Source organism: Taudactylus pleione, unplaced genomic scaffold (genome assembly GCF_031769625.1).
Source record: "Taudactylus pleione unplaced genomic scaffold, aTauple2 ptg000539l, whole genome shotgun sequence".
Taxonomy (NCBI): domain Eukaryota; kingdom Metazoa; phylum Chordata; class Amphibia; order Anura; family Myobatrachidae; genus Taudactylus; species Taudactylus pleione.
Window position 1 is genome coordinate 2,542,930 of NW_028284941.1, and position 26,933 is coordinate 2,569,862.

The 26,933-nt window shown below is 38.5% G+C and overlaps 1 long non-coding RNA gene across 1 annotated transcript in view; it reads left to right on the forward strand.

Moving 5' to 3' along the window:
* Positions 1-2,335: 2,335 nt before the first annotated feature.
* Positions 2,336-26,933, forward strand: part of LOC148500925 (uncharacterized) — a 34,619-nt gene continuing 10,021 nt past the window's right edge. Inside the window, exons 1-2 of the long non-coding RNA XR_015870104.1 lie at positions 2,336-2,575; positions 26,000-26,087. This is a non-coding gene — a long non-coding RNA (uncharacterized LOC148500925). The remainder of the gene's footprint in view (positions 2,576-25,999; positions 26,088-26,933) is intronic.

Sequence of the window (26,933 nt, forward strand, 5' to 3'; positions counted from 1 at the left end):
CCAAAAATATCCTTGTTCAGCTTAGTGCACTATTCCCTTTTTTGTGCAATTTAGCCTTCCTAGCTATAACTCAATAATCAATATAATTCCTTTTCATACAAAAACAGTCCGCTCAGAGCACTAACAGTTTGACCTTTCAAATTATCAATTTACATCTTTCAGTTTTTCATCAAATGTACTGCTCTTTCAACGGGATGCAGTTATGTGACCGGCGGCCGCAAGGCTGTCTAACATAATCCTGATGCCGGAATCCAGGGCGACGTGTGCCTGAATGAGGTAAGTCTGGGGCGCCTATCCCATTAGTGACAGGGGGGGTAGGTTTAGAACAGTTAGCGGGGTTAGCATTAGGTTTTGGGTGAGGGAGGTTAGGCACCCATAGGGGGAGGGTTAGGGTTGGGCACCCCCAGGGAGTGGTTAGGGTTAGGCACCCACCTGGGAGGGTTAGGTTTAGAGAGCGGTAAGGGGTGGTTAGAGTTACGCACCCACCTGGGAGGTTTAGGGAGCGGTAAGGGGTGGTTAGGGTTAGGCACCCCCAGGGGGGGCTATTAATTGTGTGTTGTGTCTAGAAGGAGCAAAGAATTGAGTTGAAATATTGTATAGTATAAATATTGTATAGTATCAACAATATATGTGGATGGATGTCAAGCCACTCAGACAATAACTTAACCTGAAACTATGTTTATTAAGTATGGGAACATGATGGATTAATGCAATACCTACTGTACATACATGGCAGCAGTATCTATACAGTAACATCGGACAAATACACATGCTATCACCAGTATGTATCAGGTCCTGAAGTGCGGACGCTTGCGTATGTACAGTAGAGCAGATGGGGTTTGCATTGATGACATCGGTGCCACTCATGTCACTGTACTTAGAACAAGGCGACAGTGCACTATAGAGATCTCCTTTCCTCAAGGTTGTGTCAGATTACACAATAAAAATAATCACACATCAAAAGTTTCCCCTATAACCAAAAACATGGGGTTATACTTTCTCAAGTAAAAACACAATATGACATGCAATGACTTCTTAGCATTTAAATGCATTTCACACTATTTTTCTGTAATAAAACATTAAAAATAGATACATAAGTCCCTTTCGCAGCATATCAGCAAAGTTTTCATCACTTACCATCAACCAACTTTCGGATAAAGTGGTGTTTAATTGTAATGTGCTTGGCCGCTGCACCATTTTCACAGAGATTTGCCATTCTGCTGCAGCGCTGATGCGGAGAGGTAAGTATTAAACATGGGTGCAGGCTGTGCAGCGTGCACCACACACACTGCTCCATTATAGATACTCCAATAGGTGCAACTCATGTCACTGTACAGAGGACAAGAATACAAAGAGTTCTCTCCTTCAACAATAATGATAAAACAACACCATCTCTAAGGTGGTAATAAGCATTTTTTGAATCTAAAAGCCTCTGCAACACTCCATGGCATTGGGATCACCTTCAATAATGTGCTACTTTCACCCCTTGTAGCTCAATATCATATCATGTTCACAAACCTAAATATCATTTTGGAAATGCTAGTTCTTAACATTGGTGTTTTAACAAATAAAGGGTGCCCTCCCCCTATAAAATAGTTGGCCCCATATTTCCAGTGATTTCTTCAGATCCTTGGTCTGGGGTACAAAGTGTGGGCCCCCTTGATCAGTGTGCACTGCGCACCTTGCACCCATTATAGTTACGCCCCTGGTTCTCAATCCTATGCATAATTGTAGCTAAGTGACCAGCCATGAGATACACCCTGCTCAGCATAGATCTGCCTGAGTAAAAATTGGGTCCTCCTTATCTTGACATCTTGCCATACAAATCTGCGCACTGCTGGGTAAAAGTGGGCACCAATTTAGACATGTGATGTCACACTGGCATTTGCTTGAGCTCTGGATTACACTGTCTCTTTAATAATAATTCCATCTGTGTATTGCAGACTTTGTGGCTGTAGCTGTTAATAATATACTCTGCTGAACTTTGTATATGTATCTAGAAGTACTTGTATAGATGGAAGCTGGCATAAATATTTACACTAACTCTATTTTAGGTGTACTGTTATATTAAATGGCATTTTTTAATATATGATAGTTTACCTCTGACTTTCCAACAGTAATTTAAAAGAAGCACACAGCTACAATCCAATCTTATAATAAGCAATGTATTTACAGTTTGTGCCTGTTCGTATTTTGCATATCTTCATTCACAAGTCTGTGAAGCAGTTAATCTACTCTGTATGTGCTGATGTGAACACTTTAACTCCTCCCTTAGCTTATACTGTGAGTCCTACATCAATATGTACTAGAGACAGCTGTAAGCTTCTGTAGCAAACGCTGCTCTCTTACACTTTGAAACAACCTTTCCTGGACGGACTTCAATTCATCATTTTCTGGAGTACTCAAATCCAGAAAACACACACAATTTTCAGGATTTAAATCAAACAAGGAGCATAACAATGGGGATGAACAAGCCAATTTCTACATGCAAACAGCCTGAATGTGGAATACAATTTTTTACATAAATTAGAAGATTTGTCTTTGGATTTATTGCCTAGAGATCCCATGTAATATGGTTAGAACATTTTTAATATTCTTTCCCATTGATAATGTAATGTGAATCGTATGTTTCTGGCACATCCATTTATACAGCAATTATTACATATAGGAGATTTCACTTTTTGGTATGCTTAAATGTATCATGAATTCTTACTTTTGACTTTACATTTTGATGCTGGTAAGTCAAATCTGCATTACAATATTTCATAGAAGCTCCTAAATTGTATTTTGTACTTGTTTAGGAAAACTACATCATATTTTCATAATACCAAAAACTAACAAATATGAAGTATGGAATGTTTGATAAAACTATTTAATAAGACATTTTGTGAATATGTTCTTTTTTTCCAAAATATGTAATTGGTAAAAATATATTGTCTATGTCTTGAGCTTGAAATTTGTTATTAGATATTTTATAGCTAGATTATTAGTTGAACTCATTTGTACTGTTGGACCTGCATTTCATGAGACAAAGAGTTCAAAGATTTAGCTACAGAAATTACTTTAAAAAAAGTTTATTTTTTTCATTAAATAAATACTTCAGTTTGTACCTTTTGCATACACTTTTATTGGGTCAAATCACTACAATTGTATTTTGATATGATAAATGACTGGTTAAACTATCCATGTACTGTAAATTGTATTACTAGAAATTCTGGATAGAAATTTATAAAATCCTAGATTTTAATTATGATAAAAGAACATTAGAGCTTGTTTGCTAAAAATAACATGACTATGTCATGCCATGTCTACATGAAAGTACAGCATACAAGATAAAATACTCATACTGGATAGGATCATTTTATTTATTAGTTATGTCCTTTGGATTTCAAATCAGTCTAGAAAAAGAAAAGGGATATTGGAGATATAGGGAGCAATATTATGAAGCACAAGTGTGAGGTTTTGGTAGATCTGGGATTTAATAATTAGCAAACTAATGTCTGATTTCTGGAATATTTTTAACAAAGACATTTCATTTTTTTTTCAGCAATCACAAACAAACCATAATTAAAAATGTTTGATAAATTGTTGATTAATAGAATGGAGATTGCAGAAAATCTAAATATAATACATATTTTCTCACTTAATCATTGAAGACCACATTTTTTTAAAGTTGGGCAGTTTAGCAGCATTTATTTTCTTAATATGCTCTCTGTGTGGTACTATAGACTGCTAGCGGTGGGAATGATCCAAGATTATGCTAGGGTTTTTATACATTGTGAGCACGTTGTCTTTTTGAGTTGGCATCTTAAGAATCCTGTTTTGTTTTTTTTATTTTGTATAAAACCTGTTTGAATTGTATCTGTATTTTTCTTAAATGTAATTTTTTAACAATATTTTTTTCCAAAGTGAACATACTTTTGATGGCAAGAGTTACAAAAAAAGGGTGGTGACGACAGTATACAGACCACTAACATAGTCAGTGGTGCATTAACATGCTAGAATATCACTATAAACTGCAATCTGAGGCAAGTTGAGTGAAGGCCCAAACAGCGATTAAGCACATTTGTTTGTAGAACAACAAAGAATGATGCAAATAAGGTATGTAAGGTAAGGTATGTGGAACGGTTAAGGGAAATAGGGAATTTAGTAAGGGGATATATAGGTTGGGAGGGTTCCCACTGGGCTGTTCCCCTAAGGATAACCTCTAAACAAGGAAAAGGTTTGAAACATGAAGAGTAATGGTTTGTGGCTCCATACTAAGTAAGTCAAGGGGCATGAAATTTGAAAGGATATTCATGCAAATTACTTGAGTTATATTTAAAACTATATATCTGCCAGATTCTGTTGATAACAGCCATTATGGGGGAGGGAAGAGTTCAGTGTTCTTCCAGTGAGAGGCAACACAGCATCTTGTTGCTGTGAGTGGCTATCAGTAAAAATTTTATTATGATATCCTTTAATACAATTTGTATTAGTAGTGTATAGAATTAAAATGATGCTGGGGGCACTGGACCCTTAACCTATTAGAGTGTGTTAACAGAGTAGCACTGCAATGTAATGCAGACAAAGGTAAGTAATTTGTTTGTCCCAGATAGCTTAGTACACTAGAATGGTAATACACTTGGTCTGAGTATATGTGACGGTATGTGTTGTGCAGTTGTTTGGTGCTGGTGGCAGTTAGTCCACACGTGATATAACTTAGCTAGTTCTTAGGTTTTTTAAACCTAATAGAAACAGCAGGTAGCAAATAACACAGTGATATAACAGGTACAGTTGCTTTAGAGTAGAAGCAGCCAGAATCCCTTTATGTATTGCTGGGCATTGTTGTGCACCAGGAGTCTGAGTGTAATAGATGCCGGCGGGTGGTAGCATTAATGCCCCCTAATACAACATTGGTAGTATAGTGTACTTGCGGCAGTCTACTGCAGTTACTGATAGCAACTGCAGAAGACTCTAGGGGTTCCATCAACTTGGTATAGATACAAAGGAGAAAGACGACACTTACTAATTAAGGATAACCTGAATTTAACAATTTTCACATCCAGGGATAGGGGCACCAATAGAAGTACATCCCTGCAATGTGTAAAAGTAAAGTGATAGCTACTATGATCACTTTACTTTACGTTTCAGGGGCCAGTCCCACTACTGCACATGTGCAGTCTGATGTTTATGCATGTGTGAGTGGCCATTGCCAGGGAGGATTCCTATAGATTCCTTTCCCATTAAATGTTGCAGGAAGTAGTCCATTATCTACAATGGCTGATGCCATCTGAATGGTGTTAGATATCGGCAGGATTGGCACAATACGGTCAGTCATGTGTAGCAGGGAGGCCCTGGGCTGGAGAGGCACCGCTGCCTTTTCCATTTGCCGGTCACCGCTAAGATTTTGTTACCAAAGGCGCCAGTTGGATCCTTCCCTGCAGCGGCAGCTGGAGCTCCACTTTCTGGCTGCCACAGTGTGTGACGTCATAGTGCAGAGCGTGAGGGGCTGTCAGATGGAGGGGAAGTGGGGGTGGGATAAGGAGTGAGGCCACAGGCAAGTACAGTGTTGTTTGTGTCAAAAAGAATATAGATGTACACCTGCACACAATATATTCTTTTTATATATGGATATTATTTAGAACTTTCATATATGAGAGCCCCATATAAAGTATCTTTCATAGTATATGTCTGTAATTGGGGTGCTACCATGTACAACAACAAGTAACTATGTAGTGAAAAAGGTAAAGAAAGTGTTGTCTTAGAATACAACACTTTCATTCCCTTTTTCACTGCAGTGTTGTGTGTGTGTCTGTGTGTCATTATGTGTAAGGAGCACTACAAGTGTGGGCATTGTATAAGGGGCACTTCTACAGTGGGCATTGCATAAAAGGCTGCGGGCATTGCATAAGAGGCACTACTACTGCGGGCATTGCAAAAGGAGCACTACTAATGTGGGCATCGTGTAAGGGGCATTACTACTGTTTCGCATTACATAAGGGGCATTACTACTGCGTGCATTGCATAAGGGACACTACTACTGTGGGCATTGTACATGGGACACTACTAAAGTGGGCATTATGTGTAAAGAGCACTACTACTGTGGGGACTATGTGTAAGGGACACTACTACCGTGGGCATTGCATATTCATTGGTTATATCTATAATTGGGGGCTACAGTACTTTGATTAGTCAAGAATGTTGATTAAAGTTAATTAAAAATTATTTAATGATTTTTTTTGTTATTTATCCCCAATTGTTTATTAGCTGTATGCTTTAATTTCAGTACATATACAAAGATTGCAAAGGCGTATATTTCAATAAAAACAGTAAAAATTGGTGTGCTCTAAAACTTTTGACCTGTTTGCATTAGGAACAAACAGACAGATACAATATACATACATATATATATATATATATATATATATATATATATATATATAGTCAAAGAAAAGGAGGGCGCTACAAATACCCTTTTTTTATAGATATAAAAATGAGTACATTAAATTAGTTAATGCACTTAAAAAAACAATTAATCTGTTGTTAGTCCTTAAGGTCAATTGTATCTCAATAGTGGATCAGTCCCAAATGGATGAAACCGGAGAACGTAATTGTTTCTTGTAATTGAATTTTCTGAAACTTTCCTCAAAACTTCTCGATGGATAGATGGATTAATTTTTTGAACCGTCAATCCTTCCTTGGGATTGTACTGGAATAAACCCTCACACCAAAAACATCACCCAGACATAATTGGCCAAGATGCCATCATTAATATTTTAAAATACTTATTAAATATAAAATATAAAAACAGTTAATAACAAGAAAACTGTTAAGCCAGTTTACATCAAATAATTCCAATTTGGTCGTATGCTCAAACCACAATCGAGTTTGTTAACACTTCTAACGCTAGACCTTAGGGTGAAAGAACGCTGTGATAGACCATGAGCATTCAACCCACAATGTGACTCAACGTGTTTTGTCCTTGTAAGCACTTCATCAGGGGTATCACAATTTGTTGTGCAATAAGAACCACAGTTTAGAACTGGATACACATTTTTTCACAAACAGCAGCTTTAAACAGCGGAAACAAATCCTGACGTGAACACATCAGAGGTTGTGTGTTACTCACACAGCCTCAGAGGTATTTCTCAGAATAGCATCTGCAACTGCCTGAGGTTGCAGATATTTTGTAAAGCGATTAGCAGCAACTGAACTGGTGATTTATTTTTTTTGTAAAGTCAAAATAAATAAAAAAATTTACCACTAGCAATACTGGATCATGTTACGTCTCTACTGTGTGCATTGTGACTGTTTAAGTGGTGTGGTACTACCGTTGTTGGTGTAATACCTTCTACTACTATTTGTTGAGGAGGTTTCTTTGTTACTAGTGCATAGTTTTTGTGTTTTCCCTGCTGCTTCCGCTGCTTTACCATCACCCAGACCAAAACACATTTTTATAGACACTTCTGTAATATGGATGCTTTTCCACCATCTGCAATCTTAACACCATGAAGAGCCTTTTGTGCAAGATGTTCTTTATCAGAAATAAGCCACTAACTACAATTTGACCACCAAGGACAAGTCCATGCAAGACCTGAGAGAGCATCACACCTAAATTCAATTCTATTTGGAATATGTTTAATCAGCTGGTTAATGATACTGTATTGCAGCTTTATAATGTGTTGGTGGGTTGCATTAGTGGTGAAGGTACTGTACAGATACTATGTGACTAGTTGAGATAAAAGCAGAGGATTATTCTTTACATACTGTGCTTATTTACATTTGGACATACTGTAATTTGCTTGTGTTAGATTAGCATTTTTGTATTTCACATGCACACAAAACAAATGCACATTTCCATATCCTGTTTTTTGTGTACATTACAGTACGTTCTATTTTTTATTTTCTTTGCAAGAAGAAGCCCTGCAGGTGAGAGAAATTGCGGGTTAGTGTAGACTGATCATAGCATTGGTGTCTTGACACAATTGTGACTAATTTAAATGTCTACATACATTTTTTGTGCATACATTTAAATCACTAAAAAGTCACACACCACATGCATTCCACTGTGTATACGCACAGATGAGCTGTTGTGATTGAGATACCCTATACCAGAAGTATATTGAAAATGTCCTGGGCGTTCCTGGACAGGAATTGGGAGGTGGCTATTGAGACTCACAATAATGGAATGTTTTATGAGTGTGTTATGGTAGTGTTGCAAGCGTTTGACTGGAGTGGTTGCGAACTCAGGGCCTGGATTGTGACCGAGTCTGTGACAGCGTGCCCGGTGGGAGACGGTTTTCCTGCTGGGCTCAGGGCTGCACCTCAGCGGCAGCAACAGAAGGAGACAGGGAAGGGCCAGCGCAGCACTGCGCAGTGTCAGCATCATCACGTTGCGATGTCGACACTACCAGGATGGACCAAGTAATGGGGTAATCTGGGGGAGGGGGTTATTGCAGCCTGCTAATCAGTTTTTTAATTGATTGGTGGGCAAGCGGGCGGAGTAAGCAGTTTAAATAGTATTAATAGCCTCTGCAGCCCCATTTCATTTAGGTCCTTCATCCTTGGGCCCCTCAGACCCTTGGGGCCCAGCATGGGTGTCCCCTTTGTCCCCCTGTGTTGCCAGGCCTGCATTCTCATCTGCGTTCGCATTCGCAAAATATATTTGCAACAATATGCTAATGCCTGCTAACAGACTCCCCGTCTGAAATAGTGTGCAACGAACTGTGCAAATGTAGCTATACCCACTTCCCCTATCTGCGCTGTGTGCAGATCCTCTGGGGGTTGAGAACACATCACCATTGTCGTAATTAGGGGTGTGTGATTGGTGCCGCCACACAGAGTGCATCTGGCTAGCAGGGTGCCTGCTCCAAACATGGGCAACACAGCTATACAGCCACCCAGAGGATGCTCCAGGCACTGCTGCTCTTCCGGGTGATGGCATGATGTAATGCACTCAGGGGGTGTGGCCGGCACAGGGCTTTTTAACACCCACCATCAACAACTCAACATTGGACAAAAAATCAACTTATCGAGTAAGTCCAGGGCTGCGCAGATTCTGGGTCAACTGTTTCTCTTATACCGGCCTCTTAGACTATCGTTCTATGACTGGGAATGCAGCTGTAAGTGCAGACACACCAATGGACCAGCCTTTTTTTGCAAACACTTTTGGCCACATCCCTGACTCCACCCAGGATCGCCCATGAATCGCAGTGCTCTGCTCAGGAACCTTGCAATCATGGAAACATTGCGAATGGCTCCTCAAACTTTAATTCATGTATGTGCACTGGGACTTTCCATTGCATTTAATGCATGCACAGTAGCAATAAATCGCTCAACTGCGTGAACATTGGCATAGCATCCAACTCTGAATCAGGCCCTAAGACACATAATCATTCACTTTGGAGGCCATACATTAGCATGGTACTGGTGCAAATTTCAATAGTGTGACTGAAGAATTTCAGGTGGGTGTCTCAGAGCCTGATTCAGCAGCATATGGAATGGCAATTACGGATGCAGTCGAGCGTTTATTTGCCATCGTGCATGTGTATAATCCACAGTGTGCAACAATCGCATTGCAATTACTGGCGCAGAGAAGAATCCAACTCAAAGTGAGTAACAGGCTGTCAGCTTTTTGGGGTGGTGATGGGGGGTGACCGGAAAAACACAAGCCTTACTGTCCGTTTGAACACCATTTCATGGGCGTGCATAAATTAGTGACTGTGATTGCATATGCGTCACGAGAGCTCTCTGCGTGCGAGGAGAATTGCAGTATATGCAGCTGGTCAGACTTGTTAATGCTACATGACTGACTAATGTGTGTCGATGGCACTGATGCTTACGTAGAAGAGCGACATTGGACTGATATGAGAAGGCAGCAGTGGGCGTCTTTATGCTAGCTGCATTTAGTGGGAAATAGCAGCTGCGATCACATTAGCATACGCTGTTGAATCAGGCCCTCAGTCCTTGCACATGCAGACGCACAGATATACACCCGGGAAGGGCTTGTAGAAATATTTGCATAAAGTGGCAGAAGCAATACTGGCAAAAGACACTCACAAACCTACAGCATCTGGCTTATAATGAGTTGTTAATTCAAAATAGACTGCTGAAGGAATGGCTATTCCCATTTACTTTTTAAAGGGCTAATCTACAGCTCTTGTGGTGTTTTGATCTTCATTTTGAAGATGATAAATGCAACTTTTTCATGGTAATGTATTAAAACTGGAGATGTGCGCAGACCTTCATGTTTTGGTTTTGGTTCTAATTTCTAAATCATCATCGTGTTTTGAATTTGGTTTTGGCAAATCCACCCTCAATTGTTTTGGCTTTGGTTTTCTTTAAGCATTTAAAAAACTTCTAAAATCATGTAATTTGTACCTGGTGTTGTTCCTACAGTATTTCTAGTTAGTTTTGGCCACCTTACAGCTCACAATATTGTTTTCACTTATATTGGCCAAAGGCTGCAGTGAGCTGGCTGGCTGAACTAAGTGACAGAGCAGTGCACAAACACATGGCAGTTTGAAAGAATATAGCACATCTATGAAACATAGCGGCACAGTAGTGGCAGACAGTATAGCAATTTAATAAACTATACAACCCTATAGAATGCTTTTATTAAGGAACTAACAGCCTAAAAGTAAAAACATGTAGAAAATATAGTATATCACCAACACACTTCTCCAAACAGCAAATCAAAGGCCAATACAGGTTATTCAAGTCAAAATAACAGCCTAGTAGAAAAGATAATAAGTTAATTAATAACAAACTTCTCCAACCAGCAAATCACAGGCATCAGGCCAACACAGGTGATTGGAAGTGTAGGGAATTAATTAATAAATCAATTAGGGGGCATATAAAAGAGAGTCTCATTACCAGAGGACACCTATTAGTATTTCCATAATTTTGGTTTGGCTGAGATAATATGCTGACTACTTTATTTTCCATAAAAGTTTACATGTATTCATACTGTCACTATCACTATTCACATTGGGGTTGATTCATTATAGGATGCAGATGTATGCCTACACACAGACTCTTGATATTCAAGAATCTGCACATGCACAGGACCTGTTCTGCGCATGTGCAGAACGTGTCCTGCATAATCGCATGCAGAGCAGCAGCAGATAGTCAGTGATTGACAGTCTGCTGCCATTTGTGGACAGGAAGGTGGAGGCTATGGCCTTCATTTCCCAAAATGGAGGTGTGTAACCACCATTGGGGAGGAGGAACAAGGCCAAGGTTTCCATCGGCAGACAGAGTTTTCCTGGCCTATTTGTTGCACCTAAGTGTCACTCAGCTGACTTGGATGCAGCTCGGATAAGTAATGCAAGTATGAGGCATGATGCCTCCTGTTGCAATACCATAATAGTGCTAATAGAGCTGCTACCATGTTAGCAGCCTAGATAGCACTTGCATCCTCTGCTGAATCACCCCCATTAATTGTATGTGAGTATAGTGATGATAATCGCATGTAGACTTGTACTTCTGTCTTCATGCAGGGCCAAAACAACCAGTATAGCACAGTTATATATGCTGCTTGTCAAACTCACACAATGTAGGCATAGCCCATAATAAATATTGGTGCACAATGGAATTGCCGTTATGTTGTGCTGTATATTAAAAAGGAAAGGACATACACAGTTTACCAAACCAAGCACTACAGTGACAGGCACTGCCACTTATGGCACACTTAAGTGTTTGGTTTGTTTGGGCCCCCACAACAGAAAATATCTTTGTGGTTTGGTTAAACCAAGCTACCACTGGGCTTAAGGCAGCTTGCAGTGTTGTTAAGCATAGTCACAGTTGGAAGATGTCATCATCTTTATCATCACCCTCATCACTGTTGTTAATATCTTCATCACACAAATTTAGCTCATCCCCACTGGAATCACCATTATATTCTATGTTTGTTGGAATTGGCAGCAAAGGTCTTCCTCATAATTTGTAAATAATTTTCATGAACATCAGTTTTTCCCAAATTTTTAGAAATGGACTCTTACACTGATCACTCACAAGGTTCCAGGATGTGCTAAACACTCTCTCTGAGTTCACACTGGATGGTGGAAGGTTTAAGTAAACCATAGCCAGTTTGCACAAGGGACACCAAATTGCCTTTTTGCCTCCCAGTATTCAAAGGATGAGATTCTAATTTGTACATTATCATTAAAGTAATCCATCATCTTTTGATTCTTACTGTATCATTGTCATCACCAGTGGGTCAGTTTTTTCCTGGTACCAGCATTTGCAGGAGAAACTAAAAAAGGAGATATTGTGTCATGTGCCACCTGAGCAGACAACTAGCTCTCAAGGAGCTCTTTGCATCTCTTAAAATCTGTGTTAGTATTAAAGAAAGACATTACATAGGATTTAAACCTAGGATCAAACATGGTTACCAAAATGTACTTATGCAATTGCAAGAATTTTCAAACCCTTTGGCACCAGTAAAGCGAATAACAAACTTGGGGCCTGATTCATTACAGATCGCTATTGCAATCACAGCTACGATTACGCATGCAGTTCTGCTGCAAAAATATGCTAATGCTTGCAACTGCTCAGTCTGCATAGAGATACCCACTACCACTTTCTCACATCCATAAGACCTCGCAATTCTGCGTATACATCGGTAACATCAAGTAACATTGGACCATCATGCAGAATTATAGCAGGTCTGACCTGTCTCAGAAAATGCAAGTCTCGTCACATGCAGTGAGTGCTCAAGCTGCAAATGCCATTGCAGTGGCTAATGTATGCATGCCCAGGAAACAGTGTTCAAAAGGACAGACATGCCTGTGTTTCTCTGACCACTCCACCATCACCGCCCCCAAATGCTGACATCTTTGGCTTTGCATCTGCATGAGTGATCACAGTGTGATCACACTGCTATCATATGCAGGTGCACTGCGGAGCATATGCATGCACAGTATGCACCATTTACTGATCTGCATATGCTATTGCAATTGCGATCCATGCTGAATAAGGCCTTGATCTACAAGTCCAACTTACTTAGCAGAATATCTCCTCCCTCAGCTTCTTTAGCTGCTTTTACAGTAGTTTACTTAAGGGTATGACCTAACTCTGAATAGCAGTGTCTGAACTCACTTCAATGGTTACAATTTCAAATGTTTTCAGTAGCTTGTATAAAACTAAGAGTACTGTATTCTCCAGTGTGCTGCAGTAAGGTGACATGTTCCCCCATCTCCCAACTAAATTCAATTACTGATCTTACATTCCTCACCAGTCTCATCCTGTGCTGGTCTGTAGGGGCACGATCAGCAAGCTCTCTGCCACCAAGTCCATACCACCTCTTGAGTAGAGATGCTATGGATGATTGGATGCACATTTTACATTGTCTGTATAATTGTATATTTTACTGTAGTTGGATTTCAGTTGAGTGTCATTTTGTTTTAGTCTAAGCAGTGTTTACTTTAGATTGCAAATTCAGCGCTGAGCTGATTCCTTGCCCCAGGTGAAAGAAATCCTTGCACCCTGATATAGCACACACATTAGTTTTTCAGCTGAATTGTTTAACCTGAAAATTTTATTTTCTTCAGGAAATTATAACCATTTTCATTTTTCTACTGCATGTACAGCAAGGTTTCCCAAACTTGGTCCTCAAGGCACCCCAACAGTCCAGGTTTTAAGGATATAAATGCTATTGCATAGATGGTATAATCAAACTGACTGAGGTTCTAATTAAGTCAACTATGCTTAAATATATATATCCTGAAAACCTGGATTATTAGGGTGCCTTGAGCTCCGAGTTTGGGGACCACTGATGTACAGTATGCATTCAATAATATTACTAGGAGCTTTCCAATAGCTTTCTGCAATAAAATTAGATGCTGGCTATATACTATGTGGCTGATTTAGAGTTGCACACAATTCTGTTTGTGTTTATATCACATTATTTTTAGCAACCTGCCCATGCATTGGGGTCTGCATACACAACTTGTGCTGATGATGATCAGCACAGACGGTGTAATGGTTAGCGTTACTGCCTCACAGCACTGAGGTCATGGGTTCGATTCCCACTACGGCTCTAACTGTGTGGAGTTTGTATATTCTCCCTGTGCTTGCGTGGGTTTCCTCCGGGAACTCCGGTTTCCTCCCACACTCCAAAAATATACTGGTAGGTTAATTGGCTCCCCTCAAAATTGACCATTGTGTGTATGTTTGCGAGCATGTGGTAGGTAATATAGATTGTAAGCTCCAGTGGGGCAGGGACAGATGTCAATGGTAAGATATTCTCTGTAAAGCGCTGCGGAATATGTGTGCGCTATATAAATAACTGGTAATAAATAACTGGTAATAATAATGATGATGGGTACTTTCTCCAGTGGAAGCTGTGGCCGACACATTTATTTCCGTGCAATTTCAGATTAATCTGAATCAGACCGTATAAGGTTACTGCTTAAATTAAGCAAAATATGTCTGAGCTGTATATATTCACAGCTCATGCTTCTTTCAACTTGTTGGCCTTCAATACATTTTAGCCTGGTGGGTGGTGTGGATGTGAGTAGGTTTGGTGCATGAGGAAGTAAGGGATTACTAGTAAGAATAGAAATAAGCAACCATAGAGATATAGGAGAAGCAGATGAATGCTGTTAATAAAGTGGACAGTCAAAGTTCAAATTCTGCTGTCACCCAGATTTCTGATGGAAAGTATTCTATTAAAGTAGTACTCTATGATTATTCTATAAAAGTAGTACTCTATGATTATTCTATAAAAGTAGTACTCTATGATTATTCTATAAAAGTAGTACTCTATGATTATTCTATAAAAGTAGTACTCTATGATTATTCTATAAAAGTAGATTAACTCAGGAGTTTATTGAGTAAAATCAAGCTTAAAATTGTGTTACCTTTACTATATATTTTTTTTAGATTATAACATAATTTTAATCTCCAGATAACCCCAGCACATGCAAAATACCAATGATACTAAAATGCTGCTGTGGGTTCAATTACTCTTGTAAAACAGATTATTAAATTTCACCAGATATATAAGAAAAATTTAATTTAGAAGGGAATCAAAGAAATACTTTTAATTTCTTTCATTTCTAAAAGGAAAATAATTAATGTGACTTCAGAAAGTTTTTATTAGCTCAAATTTTTTGAGGTACACTACAGTACTTGTGCTATATGTACTTCAGTAATAGTAAAAAGCTATTTTTAAATAATCTGTGTTCTTGATACAACATATTTAACAGTTATTTCAATTCAATCACTCGCAAATAATAACACAAAACGAAACAACATACAGTAACTGAAAGTACTATCTCAAATAGTGGCCTATTCATGAGAGCGTGTCACTGCACTGCAATTGTAAGGGAAGAAGTCCAGATGAGAGTCGACAAAGTGGATTTCGAGTGACCAGGGCCAGATTAACAATGGGGCGGGTGGAGCTACAGCTCCAGGCCTCCAAATAAAAATAGGCCCATCATCATGACAGCAAAATGTTGACTGACCATCTGCTGTCCACATAGTCAGCCATAAATCATAAGTAGTAAAATTGTATTTCTAGTTACCTCACAAAATAGATTTTTTTTTTCTTTTACAGATTTACGGAGACATTGGTGTTGAGATTATACCCGGTGTATATGCCCATGTGGCTCTGGCCACACCATACAGCACTGGTCACACTTTTCAAAATAGGCCCTTAATCATTTTCAGCTACAGGCCCATGTGGCCCTCAATCCGGCCCTGCGAGTGACATACTGAAGCCTAATTGATGATAGTTTTCTAAAAGGTTGTCCACAATCTCAACATAGTTTCCAGCTCCTCTATTACCCAAGAATCCAGGCACAACAACTCTGTGGAAGTTTTCATTCATAAGAAGTTGACGCTTTGTGGACAAAGGAGGTGATACAGATCTGGACAATAAGCTGCGCTCTCTCCCAGCTGTCTGGGGCTGGGTATGCAAATTCTGTGATCGTACTGTCTGGCTTTAGGACGCCCTCTATGTATTAGAGAGCGATGGCAGAGTGAGCGCATGCCGGTGTAATGATGTCCACTTTTCTGTCTTCGCACACGTCATCTCCAGGAAGTGTATGATTAAATAGTAACATCAATGCCATCGGAGCTGCACGCAGCACTTGAGGTAGACCCTACCCAGGCCGCAAGCACTGCGATCACTGCAGGCTGAATTACAACCAAGTGACGTGTACAATGACGCTTCCATGCTAATTATGGATGCCCGTTAAACGCCGTTTTGGTGCCCAGACACTCCTGCATTCGCAGCACCACTCTCCCGTTCACAAGCACCTTCTCCTGTTACTACCCACAAACGGCACTATCTGTCACTCAAAGTAGCATCCAGTCTGTGTACTACGAGCGCACGATTCCCCAACGCAGTAACTGGTTCGCACATGCGTATTTTGCAGCATATGCATGCGCAGACAGGTGACAATTACCCATAGTGAGCATTGCGGCTTAGCATCCGGGTCTGAATCAGGCCCAAAGATCCCTTCCTTAACTTTAGGATCACTCATTAGTGGAAATTTTTCTCTCAGGTACTTGAAAGCTTCTTAATTTTTGTTCATCCCCTTTACAAAGCTCTTCATAAGTTTGAGTGTAATGTGTAAAGGGGACAGAAGAATTTTACTTCAATCAGCCAGAGGACTCAGCATTCCTGTATTCAGGTTTACCAACCTATATATTCTCTAGACGTCCAAATTAACTAGTATTTAACAAAATACCCTTTTATCATCATAAATGGGCAATATCTCGGAACTGAGAGTTTTAAATGTCATATTTGGGCTTTGCATTCTGAAATCAATTAGAAGTAACTATTTTCACATCGGAAATATTTTCACTGTTGTGCAGTATAATGTGCATGTGCAGTACTATAGTGTTAAGAGGATTTTTCACATAACTTAAGATATTTGCTAAATCCCCCTCCATTCCCATTCCCTGACGAAGGAGCACAGCGCTTTGAAATGCGATCTGCAGGTCACTTTTTAAAGGGAGTAGTTTTTACTCCCCCTCGCCCTTTTTGGACATATCTAAGGAACTAGTGGGTGGAGCTTGTCTTATTATATTATACTGCTCCCGTCATTGAAGAGAGGCCCGGCACACAAGAATTTACAGCTTTCCAGGAACAGACTGACTTAATGCCAAGATCCACCTCAGCTTGCGTGTGAAGCCCGTTAGCAGAGGACCTGACCATCACCTGTTACATACTCTGGTCAGACACTTGCAGACCATGGCTATATGCTCCTTACCATTCACAGCAGCAAGTGTACAAAGCCCGACACACTAGTGTCCACTCAGTGCCCTGGAATAGACCAATCAGCACTGAAAGCCATCCGAGCTTGTCAGAAAAGTACAGTAACTAAGGATCATACTGACAATTGTTCCAGCACTCTGGCCAAGTGCTCGGATATTTGCATATTACATCAGTGATCTTGACATCTGAAAGTCACCATACTATTGCACCACCAATTACTTGTTGAGTCCGGGTCAGACTAACAAATACTATGTGGCCAGTGCAGTTATACACTGACTATTAAACGAAGAGCGGTCTATTGAGTTACTGTTGCCATATAGGAGATTACATTGTTTCAAATAATCCTAGTCTTAATGTTTCTGCAATTATACAGTGCTACAACAATGAATCTGATGATTGAGACTAGAGAACTGTTCTCCTATTTTTATTCGATTTTTTACTATTTATCATTGTTGCAATGATACAATTTTTTTTGTAAAGGTACCTAGCCCATGAGCAGTGATATATTATTCTATTTCCACATGATATGTCCTTTTTTATTATAAACATTTTTTGTCATTAAGTTTTTATTGCTTATATATATGTTATTATGTTTATGTTTTATCTACATTATAATTAAAGGGTATGCTTTCGAATAATAGAGTGTCTGGGTAATTGTTTATTAAAGATATAAATACATACCAGCACAGTTAATATTTTTCTAGAGCTATCAGAGGTAACCTGCTCTACATAGTTACTCTAGCTTATTTTATCATCACAAAATGGGGTAAAGGGTATTAATATAGGCGCTTCACTTCAACTGGAATGCTGCCTCTCACACCTGTAAGGATAAAATCCCAAATATCCTAAAAACTAATAGACAAAAATTTGGAAAATAGGTGTGGGAAAATTGGCGCTACTTGTTGGCCACTGGGAAGTATAGAATGTGGAGTAAAAAAAAAAGAGATACTTATCCATATATAGTGGACGTGTGTCTAAAACTTGTTCTTTTGTTGTAATGGATTTTTCCTCATATGAATGTAAAAAAGAAAAGAAGAACAATGTGTAATGAAATATAGACTAGTATAAGAATATAGACTAGTATATAGAATAATCTAAGATAGAGTATATCTGACTCACAGAATAGAGGTGGGTAGACTCCTATGATAGCAAATTTCTCTATAAATTATCTAAAAAAATAAAGATGATAAAGAGCTAGGGTGTGTCCAGAGTCCAGAGTCACTAGCTTCAAGGTTGGAGTGACACCCTCTGAGATCTATTTATATAAGCACCTAAAATTTGGTGGGAGTAGAATCTCACACACCTAGTGTGAGACTGGAGTCCATCACTTTCTTTGAAAGGTATCTTTGAATAGATTCTTTATCTTTTGCAAAAACTATATCAGCAAGAAACTGGATACTGTATCCTATAACGCACCTCACTCAATATAAGGTAGGTGTCTTTATCTTTCAGAAAACAACTCAAGTAGTCAAAGGTGTATGTACTCCCATAAAGGTATCTTTTTCCTTCCGGCAAACTTCCTCAATTTTGCCACTTGTATTCAGACAGTAGGAAGTAGGAAATTCCCCCTGTAATACATAGAATTGCCATTTTATATGGTTAAATCTTATGCTTTTAGCATATTTTAGAAAAATATACACATCTTATATTAAAATACTGTACCTGCAGCTTTGTATATTGCACAAATAGTGTACTTCTTATGGACTCAACTTACATAAAGTGCAACCAAATGTACATCAGCCCCTTGGTGTGCTTATTTGTAGAACTGTGGTAGCAGTGATAAGGACTGCAGTAATTTAGTAATGTATATACATAGAGTAAGTCAATAAGGGAACCTACAGTATGTAGAAGTGTGAGTTTTTGTACAACAATAAAATATATTCATAATAATATTGTATTATGTTCTAGAAATGTCTTCCATGTGTACTGACTGAATAGCCTATCAATAAAATACTTCTCTATAGATAAAAGCTAATGGATTGCATCTGTACAAAACTACAGAAGCTGACCAAAGCAATAGGCTTGGAAGCATTTTTGTTTTATTATGTTCCAACACAAAGGTATAGACAGGTATTAATTATTAAAACATGTTATGCTCTCATTGATTTAAGAATGAAGCATAGTGCATTTTAAATTAAGCTCTTAAAGGAGATGGATACCTCTAGCATGTATTATTTATTGTAGTCTGCTTGGTGCCTCAGCACCTAGCCAGAGACAATGTCTTATGATTGGATGTATGCAGATCATGTGACGCTCACATTCTCTCTTGCAGCGCGCCCTTGGCCCAGGTACACAAACTGTGTAATATAATTTGACAGCCACTTTAACCTGAAAAATCATAATAATACTTTCTTATTTTAGGTGTACAGTACATTTGATTTGTAATGTACTTGAAGGAATATTCCCTTAGGTGAATCCTTAACTCAGGAAACTGTAGAAATGTTGTACAGTGAGCAGCTATAATAGTGGTCTATTAAATTAAGTGGGTGTGATCATATGTGTGAATCATCCTGTTTTGATCAAATCTGTGGTTGTGACATTAGTTGGGTATGTCCCTAATGTAGGAGGTATACAGTATACTACTTTTCCACATTAAAAGTAAAGTGAGCTTCATTCTTTCATAATGTTAGGTTAGGTCTACACGGCAAATGTTTTTCTTCTGCAACAAACTGCTACATTTGTACAGAGAATGGCGTTATGGTGCTTGCACTGCACTCCTGATAGACTTAAGAAGTGAAAACAGCTTATGCTTACTAAATACATGCATGGCGTTGATGTGTGTGCTGAGTTATTAATGGTGGATATCAGGGAGACTACAAACTGGGTCTTGCATTACGGCCCAATAGCATTTATATATGCCATTGACTTTCTTTTTTCACATTAGACAGAGAACTGAAGAGACATATAATTTGTATGATACTCCCAGCATTCTGAGAAATCATAATTGTAATTACATTTTAGGTGTACAGTACATTTAATTTGAAATGTACCTGAATTGGGCCACACAAGTGTAGCCGCAGCATGCTGGGGATGTATTGGCATCATAATGGACATGTCTCCAGTGGGCAAAATTTGTATTTTTGTTGTGCAATGCTGCCCCCTAAATGCCTTCTAAAACACCCAGAACTTGCAGCACCAGATTATAGTGAACACTTCCCATGAGTTGAGACATACAGTATATACTGACTACAGAATGACGGGACAGTCCTTACAAAACTTTCTCAGAGTTTAAACCCTATGATACACTACATAGGTGACATGTGGTAGGCTTGAGCTGAGCCTTATCTAGGCTGACACTTAAGTATACAGAAAGGCATATTTCTTTGATTTTAAGCCATTTTAGTCCATCTTAATAAAAATATGACTTATTAGGTTATTTGCTTTAATCTTTCTAGCTAAACATTAAAGTAAAAATAACTTAATTTTAACATTCTTCTCAAGGTGAAATTAAAACACTGAGCCTGATATATAGTTAACTATTTGCTTGCTCACAAAGTGCATCTTGCATGTTTTCATAGTGTGCATACTCTTGAACTGAGTATATGCAAGTACAGGCAATGCAGAGCAGTAGGCATTTCATTCACATCTACATGAAGATTTGGGGTGAAGCATAAACAAGCATGTTTCCAGATTTAGCATTTGCACCAAGTATAGGCCTGGTGCAAGTACACACTGATATGATGATGACAAGTAGCAACCCATGCATACTGATAGAGGAGAGGCGCATCGTAAGAAGCTTACAACACTCCATACCAGCTAATATACACATTTGTTGCTTCTGATTTCCATCCAAATCTACATTAGGCCTGCTGTGTACAGTGCACGCGGAAAATCCCACTTCTGAATTAGTGTATATGTTATTAATTTTATACATTTTATTTTATTGATCTTTGTTGAACAGAACACTTTGGACTGGATCAGCTCGGGTACATTGTAATTTTGTCCTCATTCATTTTGTATTGCCTTTTCCAATTGTGTCACATCTATCCACATTAATCATTTGTTTATAAACTAATTCCTGCACCCACTACTCACATACCTCTCCTTTATATATCACTTTTGGAGCTGCGCTCATACATTAGCAGCACTGTTCTTTACATGTATTTTTGAACATTTAACAACTTTAATCCACACTGACTCTATATCTCACTGTCTCTACATCACACAGCCTCCACTCCAGTTTACATCTCAATTATTACCTTGTCCACAGCATGAACACCCTTACTTCACACAACCCCCATATTCTATGTCCACATAATCCTCTACTTTATCCGTCCCTCTCTTCCCCCTCCTGTTTCCTCCACTTGCTGTTCTTCCTTTTTTTCTCTCATCAGTCTGCTTCCAACCCTCTGCTTCTTTCCCCCACTTCTCCTATACCTCCACTCTCAACCACCTCCCTCCATGGTCTTGTTACCCCACTACTAAGCCCCATTCCCTCCTCGTTCTGTCTGTCACCTCCAGGGCTGCCAAGAGAAATTCTGGGCCCGGGTACTGCAACATCCTGTGGGACCACATCATGTATGGCTGCACCCATTTGTGAGTGGGTCTAGCATGTGAGATGCACCCACTCACAGGAGCATGGCATAGCACCCAGCAGCTGGAACTAAAGTAGTCACTACTGTATTAGGATGGCGGGACAGTCCCATAATAGCTGCATTTCTTGTCAGGCTGTATATAGATGCTAAAATGTAACACACAAATTAAAGTGCTTCTACTTTACTTTGTACATCTCTCATGTAAATAACACAAACAATCTATTTTCTATCATAGAGATAGATGTATGAAGGACTTAATTTTTACATAACATCAGGTCGTCTTATACACACACATTCCGCAGCACATATCCTAACCCACTGCTCCATGCTCCTTCTTCACTATCTACCCCTCTGTGTCGCCCCTGTCTGTCTGCCCTTCCCCTTTAGAATGTAAGCTCTCACGAGCAGGGCCCTCATCCTCACGTGCTTCTCCTCCCCCTACTTATAGTATAATTTACTCCTAACTCCCTACAATGGCACCTACCACCTGGTTGCTCATGTCCTGCTGCTTGTGTTTTGCAGCTGAGTTTATAACCTTGTCCTTGTCCTGCATTGTTTTGTATTACTATTAACTGTTTTTCTTGTGTGCTCATTTATGTACTGTGTAAGGCGCTGCGGAACCTTTGTGGCGCCATATAAATAAAGGATAATAATAATAATACATGTCGCAGGTGTATCTTTACAAAAGTTGTATTTAAGTCCAATACTTGACCTACACATCAGCAAACCAACATTAAGGTTTCTATATTCTATGTTAGAGAAGAAAACTGTGTCTGATTTGGTTTCTAAGCTTCAGAGAACACTGCAGCTAAATGTGATGTTTGTGAGTCAAACTGGGTTTCAAATCCACAATACTTACAGTACAAATGTACATGCTGGGCTTTTGATTTCCAGTAACATGGTGATCTCATACAGAGGTGACACAGTGGTGGGGACAGTCTGTATGCACAGATTTTAATCTACCATGCAAAAAATAAATAAAAGCAGGTAGCCATACAGTTTCTTAAAGATTGAATCTAAAAAATGAAAGCAGCAATTATTTCACAAATATTTTCAATTTATGGAGTGCACTTAAGGGGGATTTATCATGCAATCTAGGAATGGGTTGGCTGTATTTCCCCTTCTTGCTAGGGACCTGGAAGTGACGTGAGTGAGGGCAGAAGTGCAGTTCCTGCCCATGAGAGCCAGCTAAAGAAGTACTTTGTCCCCACTTAAACAAGTTTGTTGTCCCCTCGCGGGCTTGCTGCACTCACCACGCTTCGGCCACGGTGGCTCGCTGCGCTCGCCACATGGTTTATTCCCCCTCTATGCCCACTTGGATGGCAGGGAATGACGCTGGACACTGGCTGATGACATCAGGGTCCTCTCCGTGAAGGGGATTTAGACATTACCTCTAGGAATGTGTGTAGAGATCGTTGCCCTGCTGTATTGCTTCATTCCAATCAGGTATCCTTCAAAAGTCATTTAGAAACTCCATCAACCACAAATAGGAGCCTGCAGACATCTCACTTACTTCCAACTGATAAGCAGTGAAATGTGCTGCAGGATTAACACACAATAAAGGAGCAGGACATGAGTTTCTAAAAATATACTTTATTAAAACCTCTGCAAAACATAAAGATTACACTTCTTGCCTAGTTGCTGTGTCACATTTATATTAGCTCAGTTCTTCTGCAACTAAATTGTAGGTTTTCAAATTAAACTTGTGCGTGAAACATTATTTCTGCTGAATGCTATTTACAGCATCACATTGGGCATGTCTAACCAAGGATACAGTATACTGAGATTTGTTTCTACTGTAGGTAAATAATCACTGCTCAGTGCCTTCTATACCAAATACTAAAGCTCCCTCAAGTGGCCAAATATCAGAACTTTGCAAAGTGGAATTGTGTTAAGGAAATAAACCTTATTTGCAGTCAGGGTTTTTTTTGTTTTGTTTTCTTGGGGGGTTTATGCAATTTTGTTGTAATTAGCATTGTATGGTTTAAATGAGTAATCTACTGTATTTCTTTACCATCAGATCTTCTCTCGATAGTATGATATCACTCACTTTGATCAGCAAAAGCTTGTAAATCATTCATGTTGATTCTAATATACTCATGGATCTTTTTTCTATGTTGGATTAAAAACATGGTGCAGTACATTGAAATATTTGTTTCATTTTTTTGTTTAGAGTCAAAATATGGCACAAAAAAAATGTAAATTCATTATTTAATTCTGAAACTGTAAAACCACCTCCTCCTCTTGACTGGCATGGTTTATGTGCAAAAATCTCTTGCATAGAGCACAGAACCTTGAATCCATTAAGGGCCACCATGCATGACCATCTTCTCTACTGCCTGTTTAATGATTCAAGCAAAACACACGTCACATGTATGATGTCTTTTCCTTGTTTTTTTCTAGTAGTTGAGTAAGGAATATCAGGTAACTGAGAATAGTCAATATGAAGAGCTTGTAAAATGGATAGGTGACTAATATATTTTAACTGTAGTCATGGAAAACATTAATTCCCTTTTAAATTACTAATTGAAAAAAATATTAAATTGTAAAAAATCTAAATTGTCCTGAATAAATCTTTTGGAGATTTGTTAAAAAATGTTAATGAAAAAGCATCCAAATCGTTATTTTGATTGTCCTATGACACAATAAAATTCATTGACATCATATTCCTTTATCTAATTTAATTTTACGGACAACAAGGTCTGAACTGTCCATCTAGCACTTCTGACAAATGACAGACAGTCTGCTGTCACTTCAGTCAACCGCTTGAATCAACTTAGACAAGGAGATATGTGCACCTTATTAATAACATCCCCCCATTTTTAAAACACTCAAAGCTCTGCACTCCATGCAAGGGACTTCATATCAAGTGCCAAGAAAGCACTGGATGTAAAAAGATGAGTGCTGTTTGATTCCCAATGTTCAATGTAGTAGAATCCTCATATTTAATTGTACATAGAAACAAGAACAAAGTACATATTGTGACCTGTTATGGGTTCTCAATATTCCATGTGTGATGAGAATCCAGGAAAAGGTTATTTTATAGGATGGAAGCCATCACCTCCGAACACCTCAAGTCAATTACCCTTACTACTGTAGAAATGAGTTTTCAAAAAGCATATTATAGGCTATGATAGACATCACCAACGGGCACTCAAATTCAATTGCTCTTGCTAGAAGTTGTAAATAGATGAGTTTTGATGAATGTGTTGTTTCCTTTAATAACTTCTCAAATAACTCATTGGCTCTTTACAATTCTTCTATACTCAGGGAAATTGAAGTAAAAAAGGGAAAAAAAACTTTGTGCAAAATGGTCAAAACAACAGAAATGTATTAAACTTAAAAGACGCAAATACAATAAAATAATACAAATTCAACATAATAGAATTACACAAGACAAAATAAAGACTAATACAGTCAAATTGTGTTAAGCAGGGAGAACCTACAGATCACCTTATTCGTACATGGATTTTGAGATCCAGATTCCCACCCAGAAAGATCTTATACTACTGCTCTTCCACCTTCTGGTAGGTGTGTTTGGGACTTATAGTGCAATTCTATCATGCTAATTTTCAGCATGAGTCAGGCTTAGGAAGATGAGTAGAAATCTTGTCCTTCTATACAGCAGGGTACCTCTCCAGGAACTCCTCAAGATTAATAAGGGTCGTGGACTGTGTCTTTTCTGGTGCCATCGGAAAAGCAACTGTGTTTGGCTTTGGGCCATAGGTGGCAACACCATTCTCACTCCCCACTGCTCCCTGACAGTATTGCTTGGCAGCTGAATATCACTCACACACCCCACTGCTCCGGCAACATTTTATTAATAAATGATGGTAATAAAAGATTTTCTATTGCACCATTAGAATGACAAATTGTACTATTGTAACTTCAAAATTGTTTCAGTATTTAATCTAGCACCTAAACTGGAGTTATCAGACTATGACTGCATTTTTATTCATATGTATTTCTATATTTTTTGTTTTTTCCTTGGCAATAACATGATGGCATTTAATAATTTGGAAAGTTCCCAGTGTACATTATTTGAGTCACCAAGTAATGCTCCCAGAATAACCAATCAATGAATCAGAGTTACGTTTTGGTATGCAATATTCAGCATACAGATCCACTACCTCAATATTCAATTACATTAACAGTCCTTGTGAATTAGCAAAGTTTACTCCAGGTAACAATTGGGACTTGATGTGTAAATTATCAGTGTATGACCAGTGCTTTTTTTTCTCCAATTATGCAGGGACATCCAGCAAATAACGAGAAGAAAGGGTAGCCTCAGCACATGGGAACAGTGGCAACAAAGAAAAATTCAAGATGCAGACAATTTGGTAATTAACATAGCTAAATATTCCAAAACTAAACCAGAAATTACAGTATTTCTGGAGGGACTGGGGCCTGTTCCATGGATTTTAGGAATTTATTTAATAGAATTGGAACTATTTTTTTGTACAATAGGAAGGAAAACTATTTTTTCAATAAAATTGTTGTTATTATTATTATTAGTAGTAGTAGTAGTAGTAGTAGTAGTAGTAGTAGTAGTAGTAGTAGTATTATGCTCATAATGACTTACATAGTATACATGATATGGGATATGTGTATGAAATATAGGAAATAGAGAATGTGGAATATAGGAAGAATAAAAGCAGGTGAGGTCAAAGTAGCAGCATTACAGCCTCCTGCATATGTTACAAATGTTCGGGTGTTCACAAACTTAGTAGAACATAACATTCAGCTTGTAGAAGGTGAATTTTGATATGTATTTAAAAAAATGTAAAGCATTCATAATTTAGCTAAGAATACAAATATGATATTAGGAAGATTGCATTAGAAAGATAATAAATAATTGGATAATACATTACATGACCAAAACCTGACTACACAGTCATTAAAAATTAAATGGATTATTGTTTTTAAAGAAGCATAGGAGCCTACTGTAGCTTTATAAATACAGAGATTATATTTTTTCTATGACTCAAGACATAAAAGCTTAATGTTTCCTCCTAAGCGGCCAATTGTCTCAGGATTAGACACTTTTACAATCCCTGTTGCTGTGTATTGAAGAACATTTACAGCAGTTTACTAAATAAATTCCACATTGCACTGCAGATAGATTTATTTTATGGATTAGTAAAAACAGAGAACATAAAGGAAGAACAATGACTGATAACTATTGA